The following is a 15,348-nucleotide window of genomic DNA, read 5'->3' as shown; positions in this document are numbered from 1 at the left end:
GTTTATTAGACACTTAGTAAGTATATAAATATGTACAATATCAAAATAAGCTTTTCAAACATGGGAGGGGGGAAAAGTTTATCTAACAACACAGTGTGAAATAAATGAATCATTATTTCACAGTGAACTAATTAACCCACAAAGATTGCAATATATGTTTTATTTCAATCAGGAAATAATTTTTTCTGGAATAGCTCATTACAGAATTTCAAAAGTATAACCACTGAATGTATTAACTGCTTACACCTAGATTTAAGTATTTTGGGGAATAATGCAAACTCCTGAGTGGCTTATTCATAAGTCTGGAGGTTAAGAATTATTTGCTCACTGAGATAATGAGTCAGTTTTATCTTTATGTTCAGTACAACTCAACTTTACAGAGGAGCCATAAATGTTTTGAACCAAAGTGTTAAGAGTGAATTTTCCATCAAGTAAAGAAGTGAGGAAGCTTCAAGTTGTGAACAGACAATACAAATGTCTCCAGTGAACTGTAATTGTAACTCTGAGACTTCCAATTTGCCTATTTATTTTGTACAACATACTGTACAGAACTTAGTAAGATAAAATGATGTAATAATATTTTCAGAATCAATTTATTCATACATTCATTAGCTTTCTAGACTGCAAGAGTCAACTACTGGGACTTTAAAAAAAAAATCCTTCTCCCTAACAAAATCCCACCTCCAGGTTGGTCAATTCAAATTGAAATAACGGTCTTAGACATGCAATTGTTTAAAAATAAGACACCCAATGGGGAAGGGAGAAACTGTCAGGCACAAATGAAATCTGAATGCTTATTCACCTTTCGGTATGCTACACAATAATGATCCTCACTCTAATTAAAAACTGCACACAATACGGAAAAGGAGCTACATATGGTATGTAAACCAAAGACAGGTCACATTGTAAAGCTAATTTCAGATATGTTTATTCAATGCAGTGCTAGCTATTAAACTTGATTACTAAACTCTTCAATTAAGCTTCTAAAATACAGCACACACAGACATGTCCCCTATTTAATCTTTAGATAAATATCTAAGCCAAAATAGACTTGTCAGGGCTGGGAGGGTCAGTCTTCATTATTCATCTCCTTCCCTGCCAAGAGTTCAACTATGACTATGGCACCCACCGCCGACGGGGACATCCTAAGCACTGTCACTCAACTTTCTTTTTAAAACACATTATTTATGGTATTTTTACTGCACAGTGAGTGTGCCATAAAGTACACAGTGCTCAGTTAATTGGATACATTCATTGATTCTAACACTTTATATTCTACTTTTGGTGCACTTTATGGCTTGGGAAAGGAAATACAAAAAGTGATAAAAATGAGAATGATTTCTCTCACCTGAAGATACTCACTGTACTTGAGGAAACTAGTTCCAATTTGTTTCCAAAGAGGATCTTTTGTTTTACTAAAATTTTATGCAATAGCTTTTATTAAAAAATGAGTATCTAGTTCCCTCCCATCTCTGAAGCTTTTTTAAAAAAATCTTTGAAAGAAATTCTTGCTTAAACATCTAGTCTCCTAAATACATCTTCTGCACTTACGTTATATGTTTAAATACTGCTCCAAATGTTAAGAATGATTGAGAGTGATGTATTATCAAGGCTGAGAATGATGAGCCTTGGGCCAGATTAACAATTTCTTGTGCACGGTCAAATCATTTCAGTCCTAGAGTCTGATAAACATTGTAACCCATGTTATCAAACTGTACTCTGCTTCACTTGTATGGTGGGGGTGGAGGTTAGGAGAAAGAGAGGAGGAATGAGAAAGGGATGACACAGAGGGTTAAGAAAGAAAATGACTTGTTTGGTAGGGTAGGGTTAGCTCCTGCCTGCCTGCCTTCCCAGAGGTGGGATTGTGCAGTGAACCTTATTGGCTAAAAGCCTCAAGACTCTTACAAATATTCATTCACTTCTTAGTTTATCCACTGAGTTTTCAAAGCAACACTGCCCCCTCCAACGTCAAGATGGGCATTTTTTCAATTCATTTAGGTGCTTAAAAAGGCCCTATTTCTATATGCTGTTATCCAAGTTTATACCTTTTAGTGCTGTCTTAAAATTAAGTTTTAGATTTGAGTTTTTAAGATCACTTGCACTTGGGATCAGAGACCCCAAAAATTTCAATTTTCTTATATGCCTACCTTATTTCACATAGAACTCTAATCCTATAACTTATTTTGATTCTTCCAAATGATCACAGTTATGGGATTGGGAGAAAATAAATTAAGAGCAAAACAAGCAAAGGGTCTTCTCTCCTTAAAAACATCATCTCAGCCCAATTTGTTCCTTTCCACAGAAGGAAATATGAGCAAATCTATCCTTTATTTCTTAATAACATAGCAGTCAGTAGCAGTAGTAGTAGCAGCAGCATCAGTAATAGGAATGTCTGGCATTTGTGGAGCATTTTAAACTAGGCAAAGCACTACACGTTCATTACTTCCTTTGAGAGTTATAATAGCTTTATAAGGACATACCATAGATGTTATTATCCTCATTTTACAGAGGAGGAAACTGGGGTTCAGAGACATTACCTAACCCGCCTTGGGTCATTCAGTTAGTAAGCCAGCTAGAAGGTGAATTTGAACCCAAATCTTGTCTTCCAACTCTAGCACTCTACCTACTCACTATGTCCATCACCACCTCTTCTTAGTCAGTTTTCCTCCACTGAAACATCACTTGAAATGTGGCCAATTTTGTTCTATGAAGATGAATTTTTTAATGTCATCTGGGTTTTTTTATGTTAAGTAAGTTATTTGCCCAAAATTATGTAACCAATACCAAAAGCAGATCTTAATGATCATCAAGGTCCCACAGAAGAACCGGTTGCCTAAGTTAGTTCTAGATACTGTTCATAAAGTTTAGCCCTTGACAAAACGGCCAGTTTTAACACTAATGACAATAAGAGAATAAAAAGATAAAGTTTCATAGATATAGATTCAATACTGATAAGGCTCCAATTCATTAATATTCACATACCACAAAACACAGTTTAAAAACCATGCAAGGATACCCCTCCTACACACATACACACGCACATGCACACGCACACACACACTATTCCTATACTTGAACACGATCACACCTTGGCAGGCTCTCTTCTCTGGACCTAACTTCTAACCAACAGGACACACAAAAAAGACAAAGGCCAGAGACAGAAAGTCATTTTTATTCCAATTATCCATACAATGAATGTTGCTGCATTTAGACCACAGATATTCACAGGCCTAGGACCTCTACTGCTTTTCACACAGTTCAGTGTAGAAAGAACACACAAAATGACACAGATGGAGAATACTGAACTGAGAGTCAGGAGCCCAGAGTTCTAAAAGTCCCTTAGATTCTCAGGGCTTAGTTAGCTTCTGTACAGATAAAATGAAGGGATGGCACAAGTGGACCTCTTAGACCGCTCCAAGTTCTGGCATTCTGTAACGGTGCATTCTCTCAATAGAATGCAAGCCACTTACAAGGGTTTTTTTTTTTCCTCCTTCGTATTCCCTTCTTTTAACACAGGTCCACATACACAGTAGATGTTTAATAAGTGCTTGTCAAATTAGGTTGGAATTCAATGATTCTCTTTCAAGTACACATACTTCCAAGTTGCCTGGCATTTAGTAGGTATTCAATAAATAAATGCTTGTTGAATCTAGCTTCTCCTGTAGCAGGGCTTCCTTATGGAGAAAATGAATGAAATCTCCCACAACTGCTTACTCCAAAATCCTAAAATGACCAGAGATTGACCTGAGAGACACCAGGTGGTACACACTTGCACATGGAGTCAGAAAACCTGAATTCAAATTTGGCCTCAGGTGCTTAGTAGTCATGTGATCCTGAACAAGTCACTCATTTAATCTCAATTTGGCTCAAGAGTCTTCACATGTAAAAGAGATAATAATAGCACCCACACTACAGGGTGTTTGAGGATCAAATGAAGTCATATTTGTAAATCGATTAGCATAGTGCCTGACACAGAACAAGCACTTAGCAAATATTTTTTTTCCCCTTCCCTCCACCCCATTTGGCAAGCTAAACAAACTGCCCTTATGACAGGGCCATAGGAAAGGGATGGTAAGAGGTATAATTTGAGGGTTACAAGGCACAGAAATGATCTATTCTGTATGCTAAAGATATTGTTTGCAGAAGTACAATTTTTGAAAAATATCTGAAAGGATATAAATTATCAAGGGAGAAAGAAAGGACTTCAAAAAGAATGTGCTCTACGTAAAAACTACCCCCTGGATTTCCTTTCTTCTAAAATCTCCTATTCTCTTTATTCCTCATCACTTAAAATTCCATTACCCTTCTATTATTTCAAATTCCCAACAAGTTACTTGGTTCTAAGGCTAATTCATTTTTCTCTCTCTTCAAAATTCATCCTATGTTTCAGCAGATTCTCATCTTTATACCAAAATTCTTCCAGCTCTCTGGCTAGCCAAACAGCTAATAATGCTTCCTTTTCATAAACTAGTTATCTGGTTTTCTAGTAAAACTGTCTTCCCCTTTCACATTCCCAAAACAAAAAAATGTAATTAATCAAAGCAACAAAGTTCAATGTAAAAAGCCCTGGATTTTGGAAGCAGAAGCCCTGAGTTCAAATCCCAGCTCAACCACTTAGTAACATAAGAACAACACAATCTCAGGCAAATCACTTCAATTTCATCGATAAAATGGGGGAGCCCAAATAGATGACTTCAAAAATATCTTTCCATGTTGAATCTACTGATTGATAACATTCCATAATCCATATGAAAGCCTGCCAGGATTTCCTACATTCCCTTAGATGATTAACCTAATGGTCACTAACCTAACCTTTTAATGCCTCAAATGGAAGCAGTATTTAAATGACCAGACCTACATAACTGCCCTTAAGAGTGTATTTAGAAGCAAGGTTGTAGTGGAGTGCCCCAAGGATATATGTTTGACAGTGCTTAATATTTTTTATCAATGAGTTGGATAAAACATAGAATAGCATGGTTTTCAAATTTATAGTTAACACAAAGTTGGGAGGATTACTTAAAGAATACGCTGGAATATAGCGTCAGTATCTAAAAAAAATCTGAATAGGCTAGATAGTTGGGCCAAATCCAGTAGGATTAAATTTAATAAGGATATCCTTGTGTTCAAAATGTCAACTTCCCAATTAGAAAATGGAGGAGGGGAAAAAGTAGTTAGAAAGCAGGTCATCTAAAAGATGAGGTTGGGTAAGTTGACTCAACATGAGTCAACAGTATAATATGGAAGAGAAAAAAACAAAGTAACTCAATCTTACTTGTGCTGCTTTAAGAGAAAGGCATGATACCCAGGACCAAGAGTTTATTGTGGACACGTCTCTATATCAAAGTCTAATTTTTAGTCCATTTATGGACTTACAGGAGGGGCAGAAACAGAAAGATATTAAAGCCTTATAATAGACATTATCATTTCCTTGCCTGCTGCCATGAAAAATACAAAGTTGAATGAAGTTGCAGGGACAGGAAAAAGCCACAGAGACAGAGCCACAACAGAAAGAGAATATGAGAAAACCCTATCATCAAAGGCGAGTGACTGGTTAGGAGCGGGTAGCATTCACCTACAGACTGTTAGAGCACCCCATGGCACCAGAGAGGGTATTGGGACTTGGTATATTTCTCAGTAGCAGCTACTTCTCTCTCTACTCATGAAGGAAAGCTTAAAAGCTAGGAGGGATAAGGCTTTTCTGTCTTCAAGTGTAGTCCAAACCTACTGAACTAATTTTGGCAAAATGTCTACATTTTCTAAATCAAGAGAAAAATGTGGATCTGGATAATTGGTCTTCCAGACACCAAAGATGGGTCTGTAGAATGGAATTAGATGGGTGATGATCCTTTTACAATAGAAATTCACTTTTTTACATGTTCGGTAGCTCAAAAAATAAGCTTTAAAAGGGTCTTAGGAACAGTTGCAGGATATAAAGAAGATATAAAAAAGACATAAGGAACACAAGAAATGGAAAAATAAAAAGTGGTTTACATAAAAATTTTAGAAGATGGAGAGAAAGCATGGTACGGTGGAAAGAGTGCTGGATTTGAGTCTTAAGGACTCGTATGTAAATCCTGACTCTGCTACTTTGTATCTGTGTGACCTTGGGAAAGTCATGTAGCCTGTCTGGGGCTCAGTTTCCCTATCTGCAAGTTGAAGAGTTGAAATGGATGACCTCTAAGTCCTAAATCTATGACTGTATTAGCTGCACATATGTATATGTGTATTATACAAAGAGAAAGGGAGAGAGAGGAAGAGAGAGAGACCACGAATTCTAGAAGTAGGCAGACTACCTGTTTAGCTAGCTCCTCACTTAGAAGAAGTTAATTAGCAAGAAAATAAATTGAAAAGACTATATGTGGTTGGGAAGCCAGCTCTATTTATACAACAGGACAATCTATTTAGGCTCGATTTCACTAATACTATGTGTGCCTTGATATTAAATTAACTTAAAGATAAAAGGAAATCACATCAACACTTACAAATATACAATTTCTTAAGTAGCTTTAAAATCAAACTTTAAGTAAGGCTTTAGATATTTAAAAAATATGCATCTACATAAATGCCAGCAATAACATAAATGTGAAATTGTACATTTGGAACCTCAGAAACCATCTAATCCAATCCTTTCATTTTCCTCTTGGGGAAACCAAGGATCAATGAATTGTTCAAATACTTTGTCAAAGGTCATACGATCAATCAAGAAACATTTATTAAATGCCTACTATTTGCCAGGCACTATGCAAGGGACCAATATAAGAAATGGGGGGAAAAAATCCCTACTGGTAAGAAACTTATGTTCAAACAGGAGAGGCAACAAAATATACATATACATAAAATAAAGAGAATGAAGGCAATCCCCTTTGGCTGCAGGGTGGAGGATGTCTGGAGCAGGGGTGGGGCACCTGTAGTTGAGGTCACAGGTGGCTCTTAGGTCCTCAAGTGTAGCCCTTTGAATCCAAACTTCACAAAACAAATCCCCTTAATAACTGTTCCATAAAACTCTGACTCAGTCAAAAGGCCACACCCAAGGACATGAGGCCTCTGGGCAGCAGGTTCCCATCCCATGGCCTGGATGAAGGGAGACCAAGGCCGAGGCTCTGCAGTAGTTTGGGATGACAAAGTTGAGATGAACTTAGGTAGATCAGTCTCCAGCAAGAAACTGGGGCTGGATACAGGCCTGTGAATAACTGGCACCAAGACAGCTAATAATTAGACTCATGGAAGATGATGAGATGACCAAGAAAGAGAGTACAGTGAGAGGGGAATGGGGACCTGAGACAGAGACTTGGCAAACACCCCCAACACTGAGGTAGCTGAATAAAAAGGAGACTTGGGAGGAAAACGAAGAGTGTGAAAGGTCACCTTGGGGAGAGATGTTGGTGATTAATGTTAAACAAAGCTGAGGTGGGGAAGAACAAACACTGAACTAAATGCCATCAGATGTGGTACCTAAGCACTCTTTCATGACTCTGGAGAAAGTAGCTTCAATAAGTGATGACATCAGAAACCAAACTGCAAAAAGCTGAGGAGTGAAAGGGGAGGAAGTCACTGTCAACAAGGTTTTGTTGTCTGGCTGGGAAAAAGAAGGGATAAAATGAGAGGCTGAGTGTGGCAGAGGTTGTAATTCTCAGGAGAGAACGGGAGGAATGGCAGGGGCAGCTTATATTCAGTGGCAGGAAGCAGAAAAGACTGATTCGAACTCAGATCCTCTGACTTCAAATAAAATGCTCTTTCTTACCACTGCATGGCATCGCGACCTCCATGATTCTATAACCCAACATTAAGTTTGTAATCAAGAAAATAAAAATGTGGATCAGAATGAGAATTTTGACACAGGCCTGAGAACATGTAACACCAGAATCAGTATTCTAGGGAAGCCATGGTACAGAGGAGGAATTCAAGATACCCAAGTGATGTTTTTCTCCTTTTTGGACAACAGAATTTGGGAACGAGGGAAGAAGAAAGGCCAGGGAACAAAGAATAAGGAAGGCAATGAAATTATGCCGGGGCAAAAAACAACTTCAGAATATTCAGCAGGACACATTTTCAAAGCTAAGCACCTCAAGAGAGTGGCTGGAATTCTTTCCTTAACTAACTCTGACTTAGTAGCTATATAGTAGAAGCAGCTAGTGGCACAGTGAAGGAAGACCTGAGTTCAAATCCAGCCTCAAACACTTACTAGGTGCATGATCCTGGGCAAGTCACTTAGCCTCTGCTTGCCTCAATTTCCTCAAACTATAAAATGAGGATAATTACAGCACCTACAACACTATGTTGTTATTATAAAATGAGATATTCGCAAGTGCTTAACACAACGCCTGGCACACAGTAGGTGCTACATAAATATGATTATCATTACTACTGTGTACTAAGCCATACTGGGAGGTGGTAGGGTGAGGGACAGGAAGAGAAATAAAGATTAGTAAATAAAACATGGCCCTTTATCTCAGAGAGTTTACACATGACTAAAGGAGATAAGGCATGTCCACAAATCACGCAAGTATGTGACAAATGCTCCAGGAGTGGGATCCAAAGAGCTACAAAAGTTCAGAGGCCACAGACATAAATCACTTGTGCATGAGGACTCAAGGAAGGCCTCAGAGAGAAGCCCTTAAAATTAAGTCATGTAAGGTGGGCTTTGGAGTCAAGAGGATTTTGAAAAGCAGAACTGGAACTCAGGGTGTTCTGGACAAGGAGAACATAAGCAATAGGTATATCTAAGCAAATAGAATATTTTCTTATAAGCAAAGAAAGCCTCTCTGCACATGTACAGGGCAGCTGGAAATCATGTGGTCAGTCCTCAGCCTGAGGTCCCTAGTCCAGCAGCTTCACCAGACTGCACAAGTGTCCAGAACACACAAAAGACTTGAAGAATCCCTAGTCTAGTTGAATTGGAATGTTGGATTCATGTAGCAGAATATACAGCAGGAGAAGCAGATTACAGGCAAATGGCAAAGGCCTGTGAGTAAGAGGTGCGGGACTTTACCAGAAAACAAAGTTTTCAGAGCAAGAGAATCATATGATCCAAGTAGTACTTTAAAATAATGAATCCCGTGAAAATGTAAGATCAATGGCAGTTAGAGACAGACTCTGTAAAACACAAGTCAAACAAAGAAACTGTAATAATCATGAAATCCAGGGATGAGGTATGTTGACAGGTATGAACGGTGGCCATCTGAACTGGCAGCAAAGATCTGATGGACAATAATGAAGGGAAAAAAGGATAGATAGGAATTAGTAACTGGTTATGAAAATCCAGAGGAAAAAAGAAAGAAATCAGACATGATACAGGTTTCAGAATGGTGATACCATTAATAAAAACAAGTCAGGATCAAAATCTGTCTTGAAGAAGGAAGCGGGGAACCAGAGATTACAGAATTTGTATCTCATACTTCTTAGGAAGACTTAACTAAGAAAATCAATACCTGGGCCTCAAATGAAACAATCCCAATGCAGATCTGGACCTCTACCAGCCCTGATCCTACTCCCTCATCCTCTTTCACAGTGCTTGTTCCCACAGTGCTTGTTCCCCCGCCCCGCAACTTTCCCACTCCCAGCAACTGTTCCACTCCCAGCAACTGTTGTGGACTTCTAAGGTGGCTGCCAGATTGCTGATGTCAACACCAAAAGCCAAACCCCAGAAGGCCCATCCTAGTTACAGCTCTACAATGATCAAACATTCCAAAGGGTACAGAGGCAAAGTCCCAACCATAATTCTACAACTATCAAATTGACCTTAGATGTCAGGCAAGTCAGGTAACTTTTCTAGGACTCCACTTTTACATCTGTAAAGTGGGAATAACATTATCTGTTCCCCACCAAATTCCCAAGAACTAATGAGTGAGGATTTATAAGACAATCCCCTAAGGTCAGTATTACCGCTTTCTTTAAGACATGAACAAGATTAGATAATGCTGTAAATTGAGTAGTTTTACAGTTAGGTATTGATTCAAGCTTAGGGCTCTATCTCAGTTAGGAAGGAATACCTCACTAATTTACACAACATGAGGGCAAGGGATAAAGGAGAAGAGGACCACAGGGCACAGGGCAAATTATTCAGAATGGGAAAAGAGCCAAGCCAGATGGTGGTGCTTGCCAGCCTGGATGGCGTAGTAAAGGAGTTCAGACTTTCTTGATTGACTGAAGGAAGTGTAAGGTCACAGGCTCTGCCCCTGGAAATTTGCTGTTTCTCCACTTTCACGCACTGTGACCCAGGAAAGACATTCAGTAAATTTTTTTTTGGCCACTGGTCAACTCAGTAGCGCTTAAAGCTGGGGATCTCTTTCCTCTAATCTTTGTCAAGAGGACACTTGCCCCCGGTGTAGTATATTTTACATTAGGTGAAGAGTAAAAAAAAAAAAAAATTACTGCCTTTATTTCTTTTACTGCCTGTGGTTCCCCTGCAAGAGTGCATGGTAGCAATGGGGATAGAGGAGTGGAAATTTGTAGAGCTCTATGTGTACAGGCAGAAAGAGGCACACAGAATATGGACTGAAGTGGTATAATATCCATAACTGTACTTAATCTCAAAATCACATTCCCACTAATTTGTGAAAGCAGGAAAAAATGACAACAAAAATGGTCCAGAATCCTCCAGTCATGACAAGTGCTATCAGATGTACTTTTAAAAAGTCTTAGAGACATTTTTATCCATCGTTTCTTCCAATATAATGAGTCCTCCTGCATAACAAAGGAAGTTAAGCAAAGCTAGCCAAAATAGTGGCCACAGTGTGTAAACTGTCCCCCATTCTCCTACTTTTTATCTCCATGGGGGTGGGGTAGAAATCAGGTGTAGGGAGCTGGGTTGTTTTTTATTTTTTTTTAGGAAGAGCTTTGTATTTATCAGTGAGAAAAAAAGCTAAAATCAGTTTTGTAGTAAGTAAAGCATTAAACTTGAAGTTTCTCTACATCTACCCATACAGCACTTTGCTGTTGAAAGCTGGATCAACGCTTTTTCCCAAATGTATTACTTTGTACTTGTCCTTAAGAGCTTCATGGCTTGCAAGGTCACTCTGAATTCTGTTCCTGACTTGAGGTATTTAGAAACCATCACGAACTTCTTGACATCTGCAAACTTAATGGAGCACAGAAGGTACACCTACACTCATTCTCAAGTTTATTATAAATTAGTTTACATATTAAACCCCATTTTACCATGCCTTCCAATTTTAAAATGGATTATCTTCATTTTTACAGAGGAAACAACTGAGGGGAAGAAATGAAGAGATTTAGTCAAAATCCTACAAGTACACGAAAGGACAGGGCTAGATCTAGAACCCAAGTCTTCTAACTCGGTACAATACTGTTTCCTCTAGAACGCGCTGCTTTCTAAACTGATTCTGAAGGATGTGAAATGAAAAACAAAGAGCCAATTAGGACAAGATTTTCTCATTAAGTTCTCAACAACGGTGGTGCAATAAAAAACTCTGCAAAAACTAACTTAAGGAGCTTCTGCCAAAACCAGACATTTTCTACTGAATGTTTTGCTTGTATTTTTATGTTCTCAATATGAAGGTCTGTGTAGTGTTCAGATGAGATATATGAATGCCTCTTCTTTTTTCAACATGACTCATAAGAACCAGGAGCCAATACCCAGTGAGGCTATCTGATAAAAAGTTACTGTTTAAATTACTTTAATCAGCCGAACTATTTTAAAGATAGAAAATCTGGAACAAGAACCCAGAATACAATCAGGGAAGATAGCCACTCACTCAACAAACATTTACTAAGAACTTTACTATTTATACTGCGCTAGGGGAAGGGGGAGGGAGAGAGATACAAAGAAAAGACATAATTAGTATTATTAATAGTCAGCACTTATCTAGCACTTTAACGTTTGTTAAGTTAACCTTGTAATTACAAAGGTAGTGCCTCATCCAGGCAATGTGAGTCACAGAGCTAGAAAACCACTAAAAGATCATCCAATACAACCCCTATTTTAAATATTTTTAATGAACAAGCATTTATTTTTTTCCTACCTTCATCTATCTGTCCCTCATTCTCCCCTTCCCCCACTGAAAAAAAGCACAAAACAAAAACAAAAAATATTTGGAACAAATATTCACGGTAATCACAACAAATTCTCTCACTGACCGCATTCAAAAAAAAAAAAAATACCTCATTCCACCCTCTATCAGGAAATGAGTAACATGCGTTATCCTCAGTCCCCTGGAATCATAATTGGTCACTGCATTTGATCAGAGCTCTTAAAGTTTAAGTTGTCTGACTTTAGGATGCTGCCATTAATACATAAACCGTACTCCTCACTGTGCTCTGCCTCAGCTCTCCCAAATCTTCTCAGGTTTCTCTAAAACTCTCCCTCACTTCATGATTTACTATAGCAAGCAGTATTCCACTACATCCTGTATCCTAATTTGTTCAGCCATTGATTTATCGCCCTGTTCTGCTCACTTCACTCTGCATTAGATCACAGAAGTTTTCTCAGGTTTTTCACTTCCCCTTCATGATTTCTTAGCACAGCACAACAGTATCCCATAAATTTCCATCAATCTCCTTAGTTTCCAGTTTTTTGCCTCTACAAAAAGATCTGCTCTTAATATTTTTGAATATATGAGTCCTTTCCTATTTCTTTGAACTCTTTCAAATCACTCATCGTTTTAGAAATGAGGAAACTGGGGCCGGAAGAGGTTAGGTGGCTTGTATGGGGTCACAGACAGTCCGTGGCAGAGCGGAAACTAGAACTTGAAGTGTTTAGGCTCATCACACCCAACAAATGTAAAATGTCAGAGAGAACAGGAAGGTTTTTTTTTTAAAGGCAAAGAGTACATATTCCATTTTAATACCTACTTTCCACAGCTTAATGGGAAAGAAAATCACAATGCATACTACACGGCCTAGTCTCATTTTGAACACAGAGAAGTATTTCAAGATTGGAAGGCCTTGTGTTAGGTCACATAGAACAAGGCAATCAAGATGTTACAAAGCCTTGGATCTCCAGCCTCTTCCTGGCCAAGCTAGACCTCAAATGTTTATTTCACTTAATACTGGCCAGTTTCATAATATGAACATTGAGCATGGTCTTGATACAACACAGAGCTCTCATCTGTGCACAATGGAAGAGTATTATACCTAAAACAGAATTTCGCTGGGCAAAGTGCTCTACCCAAGATTTCCTCTCTTTCTGGTGGTTGATGACATCAATAGATTCAAGTCTTCCATAAATTAATCTAGACGTTCAAGGGGAAAAAAATTCAAGAGAGTGAAAGCCGTGGTCAGACTCGTGAAAACACACCATAAAACAACGTATGTTTCTGACAGTTGAGCAGACTCTGTGACAGACAGCAAAACCACATTTCCGCATGCCTTTTTTTTAATGGATCTGTGGCTTTATGCCACCAAGCAATATTTTGGTTTACCAAAATGTACTCTATGGCCTTTTTAATTTCATGTTTATTCAACTTAAAAAAAAAAAAACAAACTATCACTACTGCTCTTACCAGGGAGATTCAACACAAGTGAATGGAGGGGTGAGGCAGAATTTAACAAATAAGAATATTCTTCAAACTAGTTTTGATTTGGGAGATTTTTTTTTTTCAAGTCACATGTTGGAATCCTGCATCTGTAAAATTTTCTGATAAAATCAAGTTGGTAACTAACTATAACCATGTAAAGGCCTAATAAACATGTTAGGTATGTTGCAGAGAGGGGTTTTATTCTTTATTACAGCTCTTTTATAAACTGCTATTCTGCTCTTACTTTGTGAAGAAATATATAACCCCCCCACATTATCAGAAATCACAAATTCTATAAAGATACTTGTACAAGTAGCCAAAGAGCCTGAGCAATAAAAGACTGACTTCTGGCCTCCCTCAGAGTCCCCCACTCCCACCTGCCAAAGCTCTCAGGTGATAACATTCATGAACGTTGCCCTGGGTATATGACTGATTATAAAAAAGTTTCCTTCTTAAAGGCAAAAGCCAAATAAAGGCAAGAAGAAGAGCCTTCTCTGTTCCTGATTTCAGAAGGCACTGTTGGAGGGAGCCAGTAGATAAAAGATCATCTAGGTCAACATCAAGTTAAATCTGAAGAGAAAAATTCACACCACCCAGACATAATCTAGGTGATAAGATTAGATTCAAACTGCCCACTCAAACTAACTTGGCTGTTTTCCCAACACGTAATCATATGCACTAACCTCGGGATTGGGAACGTAGACAGATAGATAGGGAAAGACAAGTTATTCATGGACAATAACCACTACTAACAAACAGGTTTCACTGCACTGGACTTAAAACTGATAAACTTATTTACAAGGAGTTGGCTCATTAATTCAAGCCCCCTGCAGCCAGCAAGACTACATTTCCAAATGGGGGTGGAGCTGGCTGGTCTCATAAGTCCAAGAGAGTTCTCCGTCCTCAGGCACTCCTGAATATATCTATCAGAGCCCTACTCTCGGTCACACTAACTACGTGTAATATACCAAAACCAAAATGTTTTTGAAAATATGGTCAATTTCAGAAATTCAAGAGGTGGTACAGAACATGACCTCTAGACCATGCTCCAATCCTGTATTTCCAACTTCCTGCATTGCGCAGAGAAGACAACTGAATGAAAAACTAAAAACTTTATAAAGTTGCTTAGCACAAGCACTGTAATTCAGTCCAGGGACCATGGAAAATGATAAGATAAATCATGTCCTCAAAGAGTTGATGTTCTACTAGAGGGGTATGACACATTTTACTACAGGGATATGACACACACATAAAAGTATAATCAAGGTAATATATGAAAACATGAAAAAGCTCTAGGACAGGACTGCCCAACCTGTGGCCCACCAAAGGATTTCTGATGGCCTGGGGAAAATGTAAATGAAAACATCCTTTGTATGGAGAGGAAATCCTTTGGAGGTCTGCAGGTTGTATAGGCCTGCTCTAGGAAATTATGAGGAAGGGAGGAAGGTAACAACATTCTGGGAGTAGGGGGTTGAGGGTGGGGAGAGACAACCAGAAATGCTTCAATAAGCAGTTGACACCAAAGTAAAACCTGTAAAGAGATAGATGTAGACAAGTGGAAATAAGGAGTAAACTCCAGGAGTGAGAACTGGAATGTTGGCGGTCAGTTACTGGTGTCCCAATTTGGCTAGAAGGTACCATGTCTGAATAGGAGTAATGCCCAACAAAAGCCGAAAAGGAAGATTGGAAGCAGTTTGTAAATGGCCCTATAGAGGTTCACGTTTTGTCCTAGAGTCACATTACGGTTCTTAAGCAAGACAGTGAGCCAGTGACATAGTTCGACTCATGCATTTGGAAGATTATTCTGACAGCTATGTGAAGGACAGATGAGACCTGGGGATGGATGAAATACATGAATACAGTTTAGAAGGCT

General features: G+C 38.6%; 1 protein-coding gene across 5 annotated transcripts in view; it reads right to left on the bottom strand.

Moving 5' to 3' along the window:
* LOC140501449 (transducin-like enhancer protein 4) overlaps nucleotides 1-15,348 on the bottom strand; it is a 154,247-nt gene that overhangs the window by 120,233 nt on the left and 18,666 nt on the right. The window lies entirely within an intron of this gene.

This window comes from Notamacropus eugenii, chromosome 1 (assembly GCF_028372415.1).
Source record: "Notamacropus eugenii isolate mMacEug1 chromosome 1, mMacEug1.pri_v2, whole genome shotgun sequence".
Taxonomy (NCBI): domain Eukaryota; kingdom Metazoa; phylum Chordata; class Mammalia; order Diprotodontia; family Macropodidae; genus Notamacropus; species Notamacropus eugenii.
This window is presented reverse-complemented; position numbering and strand designations above follow the sequence as displayed.